A 6809-nucleotide genomic window follows, 5' to 3' on the forward strand; every position below is an offset into this window, starting at 1 on the left:
TTTGTACCAAACATGGACAGAAGCTCACAACTCAATATATAATGAATAAAAACAAACACAGAGTACTTGAATTTTCTAAACCAGTATCCGTAAAACAAAAGTGCAATGTACAACTGGAAAGTTGCTGCCTATTATAAATGAACCAAACAATCATTTTTTTTTTTATATTTATTTTAAATTTTTTAAATTTGATTTAAAAAAAAAGTTTCTGTTGAAGTATTTTATATTTGTATATTCTGTTGCTTGTTAGAGTATGTTTCGTATTTAATACAACAAAATAATGAAAAAAAATATAAAAAACAAATTGTACAATTGAAATTTTTTGTCACTTTTTTCTTAAGTATTGTATGTGATTAATTTTAGAAAATTAGTCTTATTTCATTTTTATAATAATTTAATATTTAGTTCAACTCAATTTCGCTAGTATCAAGGGTTCTATTTTACAATTTTTATCTATTTAGAATTTGTTTATAATTCCATTTTTTACCACAACACAATTTTGCAAATACATATGTACTTCATTTTTGTTTGTGAATTGTTAAAGAGTAATATTTAATGCTTAAATATACTGGCTGTATTTTACCTTTTATTAATTAATAATTGTTATAACAACACCTATTGTATTTTGTTTGTAGGCATAGGTTGAATATATTTTTATCAAATGTTGGCATAGGTTGAAGACACCGTGGAGTTGTTTTATTTGGCGCAAATGAAATATAACATTGTGGCGCAAATGAAAGATTGGATTTTTTTTAAAATTGGCGCAAATGCAATGCGTCCATACAAAACTACGGAAGCCGTAAGGGGACACACAAAACATTAGAAAATATTTTTTTTAATTCGAGATCACGATAAAACATTACCGTTTTACCGAGATCTCGATAAAAAATATATCGTTATCTCGATAAAACGAAATTGTTATATCGAGATCTCGATAAAAAATATATCGTTATCTCGATAAAACGAAACTGTTATATCGAGATCTCGGATTATTAAATCGTTATCTCGGTTTAATATATCGAGATCTCGATAAAAAATATATCGTTATCTCGAGAAAACGAAACTGTTATATCGAGATCTCGGATTATTATATCGTTATCTCGAGAAAACGAAACTTTAATATATCGTTATCTCGAGAAAACGAAACTGTTATATATCGAGATCTCGGATTATTATATCGTTATCTCGAGAAAACGAAACTTTAATATATCGTTATCTCGAGAAAACGAAACTGTTATATCGAGATCTCGGATTATTAAATCGTTATCTCGGTTTAATATATCGAGATCTCGATAAAAAATATATCGTTATCTCGAGAAAACGAAACTGTTATATCGAGATCTCGGATTATTATATCGTTATCTCGAGAAAACGAAACTGTTATATCGAGATCTCGGATTGTTATATCGTTATCTCGGATTATTTAATTGCTTCTTATCACGTGTCAACTTATTACACAATGGTGACAGTCAACACGGCGGAAAGAGTAAGTATGATTTGTGTGTTTTAAAGCTTGTTTTATATATGATGTTATGGTGATGTGTCACTATTATAGGTGCATTTAGCTGGGAATATATGATATGCGTAAGAAATCTGTATGGCAATATCTGAATAAATCAATTGAACAAATTCGTCAATTAGTGAATGTTTACAGTATAAACAAAACATGGTAAAGTTCTCTTAGAAATCATACTGTAAACACTGAAGAACACGATCATTTCCGTCAGGAAGGTAGAAAAAGGGACAGTACTTCTTGATGGGTTGATAAATCAGCGTCCAAACTTTAGAGGAGGTACATTTTTATGTTTTGATTGTGTTTGTTCATCCTTTAGAAGAAATATTGACATCTGTTTAATGTGCCATTGACCGTCATATGAACGATCTAGGCTCATAATCTAAGATTTGCTGTAGCGGCCATGTTTTTAATTGGACCAAAACAAAGGTAGGATTGTTGGTAACATTCCTGTATAGTTTCGTCAAAATCCGTCAAGTGGTTTCAGAGAAGAAGGTGAAAATGTAAAAGTTTACGACGGATGACGGACGCAACGTGATGGTAAAAGCTCACACTGACTTTCAGTTAGGTGAGCTAAAAAGGATTATATTTTCATCCCAATTTTTATCAATTATGTGTATAGTAATCCTTTGGGTAAACATTTTATCAATTCAATGAGATATGAGGAACTCTTTCTTTTGAATTCTATAGTCGGATAATCGGAAGATCTGCTATATGTATGTAGACAAAAAGACAAAAATTACAACAAAGTTCCAAAGTCATAACATTTGTATATACTAGAACACACCCGTGATATCACGGGTCCGTGACTGAATTAAAGTATATAACTATGCGTAAGCCTTATTTTAGTACTAGTATTGTCATCTGATAAAGTCATGCCGATTATAAGTTTCACAGTTTTCTCTGCTTTCAAAATCTTTCTGTTTGAACCCGTCGACCTGGATTTTATCAGTTATTGGTAATATTGGAGTATTTTTTAATAACAGCATTGTCCTATATTAGTTATAAATAAAGTTGAATTCTTTGATTCGCTGTTTTAAGTCATGCCGGCTAACAAATCGAAAACTACCTATACGCCTTATTTTAAGTCCAGATTTTTTGTATTCGTATTGACATCTTAGATAGTCATACTGATTAAAATACTACAATAGGGAACAATATGACAATGATTGAATTTAGAAGTGTCAACCCTTTGATTATGACCCGTGTATATAGCAAAATCCTAAATACACCGTTTTGTGGTGCGCCTGTAAGATGCGCAACGTACAGATAAGGTAATAGGTAACAGGTGAATATATTATTTATATCGATATCGGATTCTACCCGGAACTTGTTAACGGGTCTGGAGTGGTGTAAATTCTAATCAACACCATTGTTCTAATATTAGCTATATATAAAGTTGAATTCTTTGGTTTGTCATTTTTACCCCATGACGGCTGACAAATTCGACCTCGTTATTTTAGTATTATAGATATATACAAAAATATTTGATCTTGACAGTTTCTTTTGTAGGTAAACGTGCTTCGTTTGGTGAAGAGATATTTTGAAATGGAATTCTTTTATAGAGATATTGTCAAGATTTTACAAATGAATCATGCCATTAGTATATCACTTCATCAGGTTAAGAGGTATTTAAAAGAAATGAATCTTGCTCGTAGAAAAGACTACTCAAATATTCGATCTGTATTTAACTTTGTTCATACGCAAGTCACTTCATACGGACCAGCGCATGGATATCGTTGGATGTATCAGAAGTGTAAGCGGCACGGGTTTAAAATAAAAAGAGACCACATTAGCCTCATGCTTAACACAATTGATCCAGAGGGGGTATATCTTAGAGCCCGGCGAAGACTAAAAAGAAGAGAATATTTTTCAAGGGGGCCAAATTTTTGTTGGCATTTGGACTCCTACGATAAATTGAAAAGATATGGCTTATGCATCAATGCTTGCATCGATGGGTTTTCCAGGAAAATAATATGGCTCAAAGTTGGTAGATCTAGTAGTAATCCAAAAGTCATAGCTAGGTATTTTATAGACGCAATAGAAGAGCATAGAGGTCATCCATATAGCATGAGAGGTGATATGGGCACAGAAAATGGGCTGGTTGCAGTAATGCAGACGTTGTTTGCTGGAGATGAAGTGACAATACCTTTCATTTACGGAAAAAGCACTATGAACACTAGAATTGAGTCCTGGTGGGGCATTTTGCGAAAGAAGTGCTGTCAAGTATGGATATCAGCGATGAAAGGCCTTCAGGAACGAGGTCAATTTTCAGGAGACAAACTTGACATTAACCTAATTCAATTTTGTTGCATGCAGTTACTTCAGGTACCTTTCTTTTCTATTTGTAGAAATATTTTACCTTCCAATATGAGCTCATGGCAATAGGCTTTCTTTGAAAGATCCTTTTTGATACCAATTTTTGTTGTACGTTTTACTTGTTAAAAACTCTTATTTTGATATAAGGAATGTATTATGTTTTTTAATCAATCCCTCACAAACGGTATTTTAAGGGAAAATATAGATTATTTGATACGTTGCTTGGAGCATAACTACGTAATTGGCTTACACTTCAAAATTGTTTTATTTTAGTTATCAGTTAGGTCATTACACGATCTACTGTATCTACTAAATCATTGGAATGTCACTCCGTATTCATCGTAGTAATTTTCATTTGACTAATTTATTTTAGGATGAAGGATTTGATATCGAGGTGCTTGGGTTTTTTTTCTATTATCAGTCGTTTAGGTTGTCTGAGCTGCCTGTCAGCAACAGCGAGTGTTCTCTTGTGAATCTTTTTATTTATGTTTTGTCTTCTTTTTCTGTAAACATGGTAAATTGTCTATGATTTTTCTCGATGAATTGGATCCTTTTTAATTCTTATTTAGATTGTACGTTTTACTTGTTCAAAATTGTTATTCTCATCTTGGTATATCAGGGACAGGCTGCATTAAATACGTTTAACCCCGCCTCATATTTTTAAGTGTGCGCCTGTCTTATGCCAGGAACCTTTGTCGGAGTTTGTATTTGAATTAATCTTTTAATTTCTTTCTGGGAGAAGGTTTCTCATTTGGTTTGCCTTGGTGTTAAGTTGGCATATCCTCATGATGCCCTATGGGACCATACATAGACGGTCGTACATGGTGTACATGCTGCATGGCGGCCTCCGTATGTCACGCTTTAATTGTTCGATGATTTGGTATCTGATTGGCATTTATTCCATAAATTGTACCTGACTTCTAATGATTGTAACGTATAAGAGTTTTTGTAATAAGTAATATCCTATTTTAACGTATAAACTCGTAAACGACATACATATCAAATGTGATCTGGAACAGAAAAAAAAATAACATCATAGAAAAAAGTTACCCACATTAGGATTTCTCGGTAACGCGAAATTGTAGAAGAGGGACGAAAGATACCAAAGGGACAGTCAAACTCATAAATCTAAAACAAACTGACAACGCCATGGCTAAAAATGAAAAAGACAAACAAACAACAGCACACACGACACAACATAGAAAACTAAAGAATAAACAACACGAACCCCACCAAAAAACTAGGAGTGATCTCAGGTGCTCCGGAAGGGTAAGCAGATCCTGCTCCACATGCGGCACCCGTCGTGTTGCTTATGTGATAACAAATCCGTCTAAGGTGGACGATCCGAGAATTTTGAAAAGGAAGGGTGCTAGAACAAATGAGGGGTGGTGGTGTGCCAGGCTACTATTTGCCGATTTTGGCCTATATTTCACATGAATTTAACAAAATTTTCCAAAAAAAAAGGGGGTGCACATACCCGGAACACCCACTTCCCCCACCTTTTAATCGTGTGCTGTTGAATCTGGACATATTTTGAGAATGACACATATACTTTCAGTCGACGTTTCGTCTTAATGTATGTTTGCCAATCAGAACCTAGAGAAGACAATTACGCCAACAAGATTGGACTTTTACAGGGACATTTGGAACAAACTGATCAGCCCTACTTCTAACGGTAGTGTACAATTAATGGGGAAGATTTTAATCAAATTGCATTTGAAAATCTTGTGATTTGATTGGCCTTTTGTCCTGATTAAAAATGAAAAATGGCTTTGTCTTTTTTACAGAACGAACTAGATGACACTGCGCAGGTATGGAACACTCATTATATTAGAAGTAGAGAGTATGTTTTTCATGGACGGCCTGTCAACATGTATCTTTATCCCGACTTGTTCAATGCTGAGGAGCATATTCGACAGGTCGATGACGACGTGCTACACTTTTGTCGATCAGAATGCGCTGAAGAGGACGAGTACCCATGCGAAGAAGAGATTTTTGAGTTGGGATGCATTTACATGGAGGAAAATCTACTGAAACCACCCGAAAACGTCGACGAGTCAGTAGCGCTATACCTAAGTTTGCGTCGCTGGTTTATTCAACAGCTATGAAAATGAAAGAGATACAAAATAAATAAATTGGTTTATGCTCTCGCTCTTTTGTATTTGCATGTAGTGATATACAAAGCAGTACCTTACGAAAATGGGTGTAACCGATGTTCTTCTATCACACAGGTACAAAATATGGTAGTTTTTTTTTATAAAGATCTTGGCTTTTGACTTTGTAAACGTTCCAAAATGATACGTGGAAATAACCATGCTAATGATTTTTGTTGTATATCAGACCGAGTGCGTACATATATAGGTCTTTTGATACTTGAACTGTCAATCAACTGTTTGCTAATTACACTTGTTCCATCTTGTTCCGTATGTCAATTCTCTGAGATATTCTCCAATGCTTCTCTTTCTTTTGCTCTATCTCACACCGTATCCAAACGTTGGTCTTTTGTTCTTTTTGCTAAAAAAAATTCTTCTTCTTTTGCGCTCTCTTGCACCGTATCCCAACCTTTTTCTTTTCTTCTTTTCGCTCAAAATAGCTCTCCCCACACAACTTATCCCCACCTTTGTCTTTTGTTTTTTTTCTCGCTCCAATGGGCTCTTTTCCGTTCCTATTCCCGGTACCCCCGGTGATCTACACTGCTCTGATCCGTGCTCACAACCTTGCTTTTCCTACTTTTGGCGTTATTTTGACAGCAAAGGAGGAGAAGAGAGACTGTGGCCGATGCAAAATGTAACCATGAGTCGTATGAGCAAGCCAACGAGTCATACGAAAAAGCCACGAGTCGTATGAGCAACCATACGAGTAGTATGAGGTACCCTGCGAGCAACGACTCTCTCGGTCTCTTTCACTCACTTGTTAGGTGTTTGTGTCTCGTGTCCAAAATTCCTCAAAAATAGACATGAGTCGTATTAGCATAGCT

General features: G+C 34.7%; 1 long non-coding RNA gene across 1 annotated transcript; it reads left to right on the forward strand.

Annotated features, from left to right (window-relative positions):
* The first annotated feature begins 3139 nt into the window (after positions 1–3139).
* Positions 3140–5982, forward strand: LOC143053891 (uncharacterized). The gene is made up of 2 exons (XR_012971497.1): positions 3140–3841; positions 5620–5982. It is a non-coding gene; the product is annotated as an uncharacterized LOC143053891 (long non-coding RNA).
* Positions 5983–6809: the final 827 nt, after the last annotated feature.

This window comes from Mytilus galloprovincialis, chromosome 12 (genome assembly GCF_965363235.1).
Source record: "Mytilus galloprovincialis chromosome 12, xbMytGall1.hap1.1, whole genome shotgun sequence".
Classification (NCBI taxonomy): Eukaryota; Metazoa; Mollusca; class Bivalvia; order Mytilida; family Mytilidae; genus Mytilus; species Mytilus galloprovincialis.